We start from the raw sequence: 12754 nt of genomic DNA, 5'->3' as shown, positions 1-12754 counted from the left end.
AGGCCAGCTCCCTACTCTGGTGAGTCGTAACGATCGTGGTTGGCAAAACAAAGTTCCTGAAACTTAGCCTAGTCGGCTTTCCACAGGCTCCAACGGAGTAAAAATCGTGGAACTGTGTCAGCAGCAGGATCAAAAGTAATGTTAAGTGCAAGTGGGACGATCAAAAAGTCTCCATTGAGGGACAACACGGCGATGTGTCGATGGTGGCTCCCGTGCCAGTGGGTAAGTGGTGGCAAGCATTATTTCTCTTGCTTAGCAAGACTTAGTTGATCCTTCAAAGTTGAACATCACCTTGGTGACGTATCGATACAGTTGCCAACCAAATGTCCCCGGTTAACGATGACCTAGGTGCCGTTACTCCAAGATGGACCGAGACCGTTGAAATCCCCGAGGATGAGAGAAGGATTGCGAAACTGAATGAGAAGCCAGTCAAGTTGCTGTAAGAGCTCCATGTTGTCATACTTTGGTCGAATTTATAAAGAACATACATCGACAGTGCGACCATGCAGCTTACAAAACATGCAACAGCCTGGATAGGTGTGAGAGTGAGGTGCGTATGTGTTCATTCATTTTTGTATGTAAAGCGCCACATCACCTTGATGACGTTCATCGCCTGTGTCACGTCGCAACGATATATTGAGTATTTCGACATTTTCAACGTATATGGGTCGGTAAGACCAAATCTAGTTTCCTGTATAACGATTATGATTGGAGCTGCACCGCAAACATTCTGTTGATAAGTCTGTACAGACAGATCAACGGCCAGCAGTGACATTCTTCGGAGGCTCGGTGTTGGAGGACCTAGCGGTGACTCCCTCGTAATGTTCACACCGTGCCGCCAGAACAGTGGCAGTATTTTGGTATTAGAGGTGCATCTTCTGTAGCGGTCAATCAGCGACAATTTGACCTGGCATGGCATACAACAGGGCACATCTGTTGATAGCCATTTAAGTCCACCTGAAAGAGATATCGAATTGGTATTCAACGCCTGCTTCGGCAGTGCTGTTCCATTTTAGATTTTGTTTGTTTCTTCAGCTTCCTAACGACACCAAATAAAACCACCTCAAAATAAAATTGGTACCGAATTGACGCTCAGGGTCATGTCATGTCAGAATGTCAGATGTCATGTCAGAATCACATGTACTCAAAAGAGGAACTCGCATTCACCCCAATACGTTTACTCCCAGTGGTGCACCATATCGACCTCCACAATCATTGACTTGTGAAATCAGGCAAACGAAGGCAATCGTGGGGATTTTAAACTGAATGAGGAGGACGGACGCCAAAAAATCACGCATCGCTCAGATCAGGTGTGCGTGTCTCTTGCTGTTCTCAACGGCCTCAATTACAGATCCCTGCGGTCGCCCACCCATGCGCCGCGTCCGAGAGGCGTCGCCGCCTCGCCTGTCGCCGGGCCGGCTAACGCAATGTAGGAAGGCGGATGCTTCCGCCAGATTGCCCGCGGGAGAGAGGGAGAGAAAAACATCACCAGTCCGGCCTCGCTCCTTCCCCGCGGGGCATGACGTTACAGAGCGAGGCGGAGGGCCTGATCACCCTGCCGCTCCTGCAATTGGCGGCCAATCACGCGTAGGGAGGCGGGCGCCGCGCTCGTGCGCTTGCCGGGCGGCAGGAAGCTACGCTTTTGCGTAATTATACGGTACCGCAGGACAACGAAACAACTCTTCAAGCAACAACTTTTTGGCTTCAATCCACTCAACTTGATTTGGTAAAAAGTTGCAGCTCTGAAGAGCTCGGTAATCAGTGAGGTGGTCACATTTATTCAGCATCAGAAACTGAGATGCACAAGTACCTATATAGGTGGTAGGGCGTCGGACACGGACCCATGCACGGATAAGGTGTGTACCCACTTCCGAGATGCCCCCCTTTATTTGGCTCATCTTTGATAAGCAGCTGGTCATTGGTCAAGAGGGTCAAGCTGAAAAAGCAGCAGCCTCGTCATAGCATTGCAACGCACATTCAAACATTTCGGCATGCATTTTTAGTTGACGGGGACTGTATTTCTGGGATGCTGGGGTCATGGTCTACAAAACTAGCTTGGCTGGTCTACCGCCCCGTGGTCTGGTCTGTGGAAGTAAATTCGGCCGCAATGGGTATAAATCCCAGAGCGCGCGCTTTGTATGCACTGACTGAAACGTACGTGCTGGAGCTGGCATTTCCGTTTCCGTAGTTTTTGATTATCTTTGGCCAGTTGCCAAGCCTGGTAGCTGGGCAAAAATCATCAACCTAGCGCGGTGCGGCCGCATCACAGCTATGTACGGAACAACATCACCATGCGTGCGATCTGGCAAAATAGTCTGATGAAAACTGCACAATAAAATGGATCGATCAACAATGAACCTACCAGCTATTAAGTAGTTTACTGGTGTTCCCCGAACCCGGCCGATCCAATGCGTTTTGCCTTTCGTAGATTGCGTTTTGTTCTTGCTGAACAATGACAGCGCACACTTTTCAGTTTTCAGTGTGAACTGTTTACTTCTGTTATTCTTGGTAATGCTATGGTCCGCATAGTAATGGTAATCTAATAGCTCGTTTCATGATGATAATGTGGTGGCTCGTTTGGTGATGATAAAGTGATGGCTCGTTTGGTGTTGTTCATATAATGGTTCGTTTGATAATGATAAGGTGATGGCACGTTTGATGATGATAATGTGATGGCTCGTTTGGTAATGATGAAGTGATTGACGGAACAAAACAAGGACCAACTGGAATCACATCAGATTATGGCTAAAGAAATGTCAATCCTCGGAGCACCGTCAGTCGGCGGCGGTCTGGTGCTGGCAGTCCACGGAGCACCGTCAGTCGGAGGCGGTCTGGTGCTGGCAGCCCACGGAGCACCGTCAGTCGGAGGTGGTCTGGTGCTGGCAGTCCACGGAGCACCGTCAGCGGCGGCGGTCTCGTGCTGGCAGTCCACGGAGCACCGTCAGCGGCGGCTTCGTGCTGGCGCAGCCTCCATCCCCGGATGCTGCCACCGCGTTTCTTCGACCTGCGCGGCGGCAGGGTGTTGCCCAGGGATGACAACTCAGCCGCCGGGGCAGCGGCGTATATCAGTGATGGGGGCGGACGGGTGGCAGAGATGCGACGAGTGGAGCGCAGTCACGCGAGCTCTGTTCGGCTAGGAGCGAGGTCGCGGGGTCGCGGGCGTGGCGTGCTGCCGGCTCTCGGCGAGCGGATTTCAGGGCCGCTTTGCATTGCACCACGCCGTCGTGAAGGATCATGGATATGGACCGGTGACCTTTTGACCTTGCTGGATACATGAGAAGAAGCGTTGTAGAGGTTCTAACCACTCAGGTCCGGTCGAATATATGGGTTAAGTATGTATGTAGCCGGGGCCAACTGCATCTTTGCTCACAGTGTCAGTACATGTCAGCAACGTTCCGCCCACGCTGGCCGCCCGCTCCACAGCCCTCACTCGCTCGCCTTCATCCGGTTTCACCCGAACACATGGGCAGCCCGCAGCGCACCACCGTCTGACGGCCGGCCGTGCCGAACACATGGGTAGCCCGCAATGCGCTACCGTTCGCTGGCCGGCCGTCCCCTGACGCATAGGCATGCCGTGGCGCACTAGGGGCGGCCGCCGTGTCATACCACACTATCCACGCTTTCACTAACGCGCACAACGCTCCATGCACTAGGACACCTCAGGGCATAGCACCCTACCGCCTGCGTCAAGACTGCCCAATATATTCCGGTCAATTGGGGCAGCCAGAGAATCGAGAGACGCCGCCACGAACGTCAATCGCTATGCTGGCTTTCAAAGGACACCGAAACAGCTATCAGCTGACACTTACCGGTTCCAGTCCAGACCAAACCCCGGACGAGCCGCGTTCTAAATTGGACAATCAATGAATGGCACCTCTGCACCTCTGCTCGACATAGAGTCCGCTAGCTTAGACGTCCTCGATGCGCCTTCGTCTGGTTTAAGGCTAGGGTGAGAACCGCAACCACCAGATGTCACTTGTACGGGCGACTAACGGCGACTCTCGCTAAAAATCGATCGAAACCGCCTCCCAGGTAGAGCTCACCCACCCTCAGCAGCGTAGAGCTCACCCATCGATGCGCGGGACTGCAGAGCGGGAGAGTCAGAACTTCAGCACCTTGCCACATTCTTGGCGAAACTGTTTCCCGTTAGCGGCCGCCGAGGGCCAGCAATAACGGAGTTGCAGCTGAGCAAACATTTTCTCGGGTCCGAAATGTACACCGCACGGCCCAGCACGCACGGAGGTCAACACGGCGGGGGCCGGGTTGTCAGGAACCATGACCTGCAGTCACTGAGGATCATGGGGCGACGCCTTTACAGATAGAACAACACCCCTTCAGCAGGCGAATTTATGTTGGTTACTTGCATACACATGCTGAGTTTTGGCGCCATTCTTGAAGTCTTTGATTTTCAGTCTTATTTCCATCATCACCCGTACCAATACCAAATTTCCTGTATTAATGGCAGAATACGTGATTCGTGTTTGAAACATGCACTTAACAGTTTGCTTGGAGCAGGCCTAACGGAAGTGCGTTGGTGTCAGAAATTTGTGCTCACGTACGCCACACACGGATTATCCGATGGTCATATTTGTTACTAGCCTTGAACCCTACACTGGGCAATGAGGTGACAGTATTCACGTGACGTTTCTATGGCGTCATACATGCATGAGTGATCTTGAAATATTCTGCACGAAATATCCACCAGTTCGTGGGCGTCAAGCTCAGACACCGGAGGGCTGCAAGTCCTAAGGCAGGCAGGCGGTGAAGTGCACTGAATGGTCGCCAAAGTGGTCATCTCAGTTAAAAAACCCATACCAATGTTGAACACTTCCTTCAATGGCTAGTGGCAACTTTTACTGCAATGGTCTTGTGTTTTGCGGAATGTTCTTAGTCTAATCGAGGCCGTTTAAGATACGTAAAACGGCCCGGCGATTCTCGCTTCCTCTTCGCTTAACATTCGCATGACGTCGCTGGTAGTGGGACTTCAATGCACGGTGGCCCGCCAAGCTCTTGAGAGGATACAGAGGATCAGCCAGAACACGAACATACTCGGACATGTCATAAAAAAACGTTAGTTGCTGGTGTATACGGCCAGGGAACCCGTTGCGTAGAATCTCGTTGCAAAATGATTATGTGCTTTGCAAGCCTATGCGGCGAGCCATCAACATGCAGTGACATGGAAAGTGACGACGTACGCAGGAGACTTATTCACAAAATGGCGGCAGAAACATCGGACTGTCTTCGTCAGGGGCGGTGTCACGGATTTTGAGAGAGAGGCAGGATGTTCCTGGAGGCCTCCTGGATAAAATGGGGCCTCCACACATGAGGCCTCCTGGGCAGTGTCATACCCAAAGGGGAAGCACCGAGCTCATGTTCCCCCTTGTCAAGTTGTTACATGCATCATATCCAAGCAACTAAATGTCAACAACTTAAACATCCAAGATTTAGGTCCTCTGCTCCAGAAAACAGCACCCTTATGCATAGCGCTGTCTGTTAACTGACAACAGGATGCCTCCGACTCCAGAAGGGGGCCTCCAAATCTAGCCAAGGGGCTTCCATATTCTAAAGAAGGGCATCCTGATCCGGAACTACGGCCATCTCATACATGTAAAAGGTCTACAGTATCCAAAATGAGGCATGCTGAATGTGGAGTGTGCCTCCTAACTCAGAGCAGAGGCCCCCTGGTTCGTAGCAGGGACCTCCGGAACCAGTCAAGAGACCTCCTCGACATGAGATAGGCCTCCTGGTTCGTAACAGAGGCCTCCTGAGTCAGCCAGTGGGCCTCCTTAACGTGGTATAGGGCCTGATTATCTACAGAATGGGCTGCCTTATTCATAAAGGTGGCCTTATGATCCAGAAATCGGGCCTCTTGATGTGAAACATGGTCTTCTTGGCCCGATTCATTACTCTCTAGCTCAGTTGGGAGAATCCGTGACCGATATTTTGATCATGTAAGTGTAGCTACGACGCCTTTAATTTGGAAAAGGGGCGTCTCCCAAAAATTTGGAGGGGGCAAAAACATACTCTTGTATCATTTTCCCCCTTCGCCTCCCCTGGTCTTCGCACCCCGGCTCGAGCAAACTGTAAGCGGCATATGTATTGAGGTCAGCAGGCCGATTGTGTAGAATTTAATCACGAGTACGACAATGCACGTGCCATTATGCGACAAGCCAATGTGCTGAGCTTCGCTCGTCCGCGGCCTCGTACCCCGTGCCGTCGCCGTCGCCGACAGGCTTACAGGCGGTGCCGTACGTGATTGACCTGTCCAACAGACTTTTGATGCGAACTCCAAGCGCGTGTGCTCGTGCATTGTCAGCTGAGTTGACGTCTGTGGGTCGCACTGTCCTGGGCAGAGACCTGTCGCTGGCACGCGGATCAGAGCCTGCAAGTAGGAGATTTGCCCGCAAATGTGCTTATCTTTGTTCGACCATGACGGAGCCCTCCCTCGAGTGACCCGGAATCGAGGTCGTACGATCGATCGTGTGTTTGCCTCTTCAGGATCGGCAGCCGTCCGAAGCGTTACTACACAGCATATCACTATTCCCAAACATTCCCACATGGCAGACATAGAGGTGAGCATCGTGGAACGCGCAGCATCAGACCCTGTGTGGAAGTCCGCCTCGGTAGCTATTGAGGCCGTGGCAGGCCTGAGCGGGCCTGCTTTGTCTAACACTTGGCGCCAGGCGTTGTTTGCTGCTCTACGCAGACACGGGAGTACGCTTGACGGTCACATTGGCCACACGACTTTTGAATTCTCAAAAACCCGACACGGGCGATCACACGTTTGTGAGTCAGAGTCATCGACGAGTCCTGCCCCACTTGCAGGAGGCTGCCCGGGCCCAGCTTCATGATCTTGGGAAACAGGGCACGTTGGGGGAGGCCGACAGCAGCTGGTCTTCGCCCATTTGTTTGGTGACGAAAAAGAACGGGGAGTACCGAATCCGCGCTGATTGGCGCTAAGACAACCCGGTCACTCACCTCCCAGCTTGCCAGATATTGAGAGATACAACCAGGCCAGTCGGCGCGCCCTACAGCCCAGGGCATTATCACCATACCATCGAATCTCAGTCAACCTTGCAGACCGTGATACAACTACAACTACGATTCCGTTTGGCAATCTCCGTTACACCGGAGTTTGCTTTGCATTGAGTTCCGCGCCGTTTACCCGCGTAACTGCTGAATATTGTTCTTGGTGACTTAGAGCAAAAACCTGTGTTAATTTTTGACGATATCATTGTGCGCAGTTCAACGTTTTCAGAAGCTTCGCGGGACTGGATGCAGTGCTATCACGCCTTAGGGCAGCAGATCTGACTGGACGAGTGCAAGTGTCAGGGTTTTTGAGAGAAGGCAAAGTTCTTGCGTCAAGTTTTGTCTTGAGATGGGATGGCTACCGACTAAGAAAATATTGAATAAAAATGACCCCAGCCAAGTCAGGGCGCCAAGGAACTGTCCAGCTTTTTGGTTTAGATTCGTATTTCTGAAAGTGTATGCAACTTTCCAGAATTGCCGTCCTACTTTTCGTCTGACCTGGAAGGATGCACCCTCGCAGTGGAGCCATGAAGCGTTTCGCTTCTCTGACAGCCTGAAAAATCCGCTTTCATTGGCGCTGGTGATGGCATTTCCGAGGCTTCGTCGAGAGGCAGGTGTCTTTACCCTGGACTGCGAGCATACAGCCCAAGGTTAAGACAACTGCAATGACGGTATTGGTGCAGTCCTGATGCAGGCGCAAGGCGGAGCGACCAGTGTGGCAGTGTATGGTAGCCAACAGTTTTGGATGGCCCAAAAATTACTCTACGACTTGAAAGGAAGTTCTTGCATGCGTGACATTTTTGCAACAGTTTGCGCACTTTTTACATGGACAACGCCTCAAGCTTAGGACTGATCACAGAATCCTTCAATTGCTTGTGAATTTTCAAAACTTCTCCGGAGTGCCAGCCAAATGGCTAGATATTCTTTGCAACCTTCACTTTCACATCGTATTTTGGCCCAGTGCTAAAAGTGCTGCTGGCGATGAGCTGAGCGGACGGCCGACAGCGGTTCGTGGCTCGTTCGACTGAGTCAGAGGCTAGGTGTTGACACGTTTCGGCTCAGTACTGACCTTTGACCTACATTCATTCTGACCGGAATGGAGACGAGTCCGTCGCAGAGGTGACACGCAGCATGGCTCTGGGTTTACACTACAGCAGACTGGACTCGTGCACGGATTTTGGGTCCATCTGTGGGCCAGATGGCACCGGAGATGGCACCAGATTTTGGGTCAGTCTGTGGACCAGATGGCACCGGAGCAGAAGTTTCCCCCAAAACATGGATTAGGACCGGACTGGATTTCCAAACCTGCTGGCTCACGGGCTGGACACGTGCACGGCTGGAACGGATTGAAAACCAATCAAATGGAAACTATCGTCAAGCAGCCCTTGGAATGCTCCATGAAGGCATCAAAAGCTTTTGTATGAAAAACGGCAACGAAAATTAAAGCCAGGGCAACACTATAATTTCCCTTTACCTACTCAGTCAAACAAGTTTGTGAGTTATAAACCAGCTTTTATTTGAGCATGCTCTTTCCACTGGTCCAATTCCAGGTGTCTAAGAGAACAAAGGTCGTTATATTCCTCACAACTTAATTTATACCCACTCCCCCTAACTGATGTATCCCAGAGAATGAGCATGCTGGTCTCTGCAGTCTACAACCATTGATCAAAGGCAACTTCCTCACCAGCAGTTAGCTACTTGAGTTGGGTAGTCCTTCGCATCCAGCCAAATACTTTGGTTTAAGGCAGGTACTTTTTGATCTGTGGCGTCTCATTTTTACTCACACTTGCATAACATGCACCAGTTGGATGCAAACAATGCATTTGCGTACCTGTCGTTGTCTTGTAATGATTTAGGTCAAAGACACCACAAAAAGCAGGGAATTAATGTGACCGAACATGTTGTTAGCAAAGGCCACCCACTCACGCCTGAAATTCACATTGGGTAACATCTGGAATAGCTTGTGCGATCACCTGAGCCTTTGGCAAGTGGCTAGCATGTATGTGAGATGTTAAAGCACACATTCCTGGATAATACAGCTTTGCCCACTTGAATGACAAACAAAAATATTTTGATTTAAAGAGAATATAATGTCACACATGAAAATGATCCCACAATAGGTGGAAAACGCTTCACATCTCGGAAGCATGGAGTAAGTTACTGCCTGCGGTATCCAGTCTTTTATTTTGTAACGACTCATAAACCGGGCATTACATGTTCGTAAGGGTTCATAAAACAGCATTTCATGTAGCGAACTTTAGTTGTGGGGCATTTATGGATAGAGTGAGCTGGCAACAAAATTATATTATGATTTATGATTGCAGCACTTTATTACCTCGACTGCGCAACCTTAGTTCTTCACCTGCAGACAAAACAGACAGGTAAAAGTTGGTATTGAGGTTAGTTTAGTTCCAAGCAATCTATCAAACAAGCTTATACACTGTTTACATGGGCAGCTGTGAGCTAAAAGCATACCCGCAGTAAATGGTGCATGCAACTGAAATTACCTGGCGCATGTAGTTGCGTTCAATGCCATTTCAGTTCTGTTTGTTGTCACTTTTTCAAGGTTTTTCGCTCATTGTTCAAGACGATCGAAGTCCAGGATGAAAAATAAAAATAAAAACTGTGAAGAAGGCAAAGATAATGCCATGCTGCCACAAACACCCCACTTGCTTAGCGACCTTGGATGGCAAGCGGCACAGACATGCTTACGTAATTTAAGCTTGTCAGCCGGCAGACCTATTCAGGAAGCAGGCGCCAGCTGTGTTTGATGCTTATTTTTTGTCTCAAGGTTAGATTAATGTACATGTGGGGCAGGCTGTGTTCACGAAGACTATATGGAACTAACATTGGCCACTTTACTTAGTTTCGACCTGTACTCACCTTTTTCAGTTTTTAGATTGCTCTGGAAATACTCGCAGGGAATACTTCTGATTTTTTCACCAAGTAAACGCACTTGAGATCCCAGGGTTTTTGCAAACATTCCTGCTATGCCTTTAACATTTGCGTGGCAAGCTATTGGATCGGGGGAATGTACTTAATGTTGGATGGCCGCCACTTCAAAGAAATGCGAGGTTACACCGCGATGCAGAACAGTAATAGACCAGCTGTGATCAAATGCAGGACAGTAACAGACAAGCTGTGATCAACTGCAGGACAGTAACAGACCAGCTGTGATCAAATGACAGAGCAGCAGGGGGCTCAAACATTTTCTATTGACATAATCAGATTGTTGGCAGCTTGCCAGTATAAATGTGGGTGAGATAGGTAGTTGAATAGTTCCTTCCTCACATGGAGTGTCAATAAATATAGATTATTGGAGCCGACTCGGAATATGGATTTTTATGAGGCCAAAATTGTCCAATGAGGGTTTGGCAACATCAAGTAATCAATTGTGAACTGAGGATGAAAATAGTTGTTATCAGTACCCTGCCAAATCTAGGCTTATTTATTAAATGCAGAGGAATGCAGTAAATAAATTAAGTAATACTTAACGCCAAGGCATGTGGGGCAGAGACAACATGTCTATGGTACATAAAACTGCCTGTTTTTCGTACTGGTGAGCAGATTTGTTACCTTAATGCCTTTTTGCAATGGATGTCTTCGCGAGCCATGATGTTGGTAACTTAACTTTTGCACTAATGAATTATTTGTCATGAATTTCGAGCTAAGATTGCCTTTGTCGTAACACAGCTCTCTGGCTGGTTCATATATCATTGTCTCTGGACTGTGCAAAGCGCGGCTGTTTGCGTCACCTAGCCATCAGTCTGTATCAGTCCAGTTCAGTTGACTGCAAGGATATCAAAGCAGTATTTCAACCCCGGTGTGTCAAGAAAGCAAATATCTGCATTCTGAATGGATGGAAATGCTGAAGCAGGCGACAAGATGCCTGGTGGATCGTCTGATCAGAGTGTGGTTTGTGAGTGTAATTGGCCAATATAAGAAAAAATTCCTGATAGTCCCCTACATGACAACAATATGGTGTCGAATATTCAGGTGTCACAAGCTCCAGGTGCATCTCGGAAGTGGTCCTAAATAATGCCAGTTAGAAGCAGTAAGCCACGATTTAAATTTCAGAATGGGGCTGTAGCCTTGCCTGTACTTTTTGGAGCAATTACCATACATGAATGATTTAATGCATTTTAGTGTGACGTCACCTCTGCCATTGTCTTGAAGTGACTTATCATTTGATCTATCATTTCACTTCCTTGTCATTCTTGATGGTGTACTTATGATGAAATAAACCTTTTCCAGCTGAAATATATGTTGGAATATTTGTAATCGGTTTGTCCTGTTATTATGCAAATATCTGCGGTCTTGATGATTGCAATGCACAATGTTCGCATGCATTATGCTCAACATTAATCATTTCATGTAAGAGTATAGCTGTTGCGCACCTCCAGGAATGCCGACTAGGCAACTTTTGTGTTTTAAGTGCTGCGGCTTGTGCTTTTGTGCTTTTGAGCCCTGTCTGTAAAGCCCATGAGTCCCACACAGGTCGTTCTTCCAACGTAGTTTGGCGTCCTATTCACGCTCAAGGCTGTCTCGAGCCCGCCACGGCTTTTCACATTAACCATCTACACGCAACGTGCCGGCAGTAGAGTTTGCCTCAAAAGCGCAACTTTCGCCCATAATCCGTTCCTCGATTCGAACTACGCAAGATCGAACCACCGGACCGTTAATCTGACGAAAAGCCGGACTCGCCCGTGGAAACATACCTCGACAGGAGGTCCGCCGTGACATTACCCGTTGCGGTCTTAATTCGAATTTCCCTAGGCTGCCCACGTAGACAGGGTAATTGTATCCCTTTATAATTTTCATGTGCGTGTGTTCCAGCGTGCTTCGAGTCTTCGGCCAAGTAGTTCAACGCCTGTTTTGCTCAGAACGAGAACAAATTTTACACAGTCGCTTCTTTCTATAATAATGCAGACACCTGTCGGCATTTTTCACGTCGCTGTGATGTTATGTGATGTTATTTGCCACCTGTGTAGTGAAGTAACTCGGCACCAATCCAACGGTCTACGCCTGGTTAGCTGGCTGGCCTACTTAGTGTAGTTTAAGCTTTTCTCGAATGCGCCATTAGTTGTCATACGTCCTGGTCGTTTTCGTTCCGATTATTGTCGCAATTTTTCCCCAAAGAGCCGTGTTCGCATCCGTACAGCGCATGCATCCATCGATACCATGGGCAATAAAAACAATGTTATTGAGCTACCATTGTTGGAAGCCTCGAATGGGCTTTTCATTGCTGCCAATGTCAATGGCTTGGCAAAATTCCTACATGGGCGTCGATTAAAACAAAAACGAAAGACTAGATGCACTCCATTTAAGATGTGTTAGTACTATCAATAGTTCACACTGCAAAGTCTATCACAACTAAAAACTTTTGGGTGCCCAAAACACAAAATATTTTCGATACAAGCACATTTCTCATTAAAAAGCGCACACTAGCCTCCAACAGTTTCAAACAATTGGCATATATATATATATATATATATATATATTATATATATAATATTTCTCTCTCTCCTCTCTCTCTCTCTCTCTCTCTCCTCTCTCTCTCTCTCTCTCTCTCTCTCTCTCTCCTCTCTCCTCTCCTCTCTCCTCTCCTCTCTCATCTCTCTCCTCTCTCTCCTCTCTTCGCTCTCCTTCCTCTCATCTCCTCCTCCTCTCTCGCTATCTTCTCTCTCTCTCTGATCTCTCTCACTCTCTCTTCCTCTCCTCTCTC

The sequence above is a fragment of the Pollicipes pollicipes genome, unplaced genomic scaffold (assembly GCF_011947565.3).
Source record: "Pollicipes pollicipes isolate AB1234 unplaced genomic scaffold, Ppol_2.1 Scaffold_3087;HRSCAF=3621_pilon_pilon_pilon, whole genome shotgun sequence".
In the NCBI taxonomy this organism is placed as follows: domain Eukaryota; kingdom Metazoa; phylum Arthropoda; class Thecostraca; order Pollicipedomorpha; family Pollicipedidae; genus Pollicipes; species Pollicipes pollicipes.
This window is presented reverse-complemented; position numbering follows the sequence as displayed.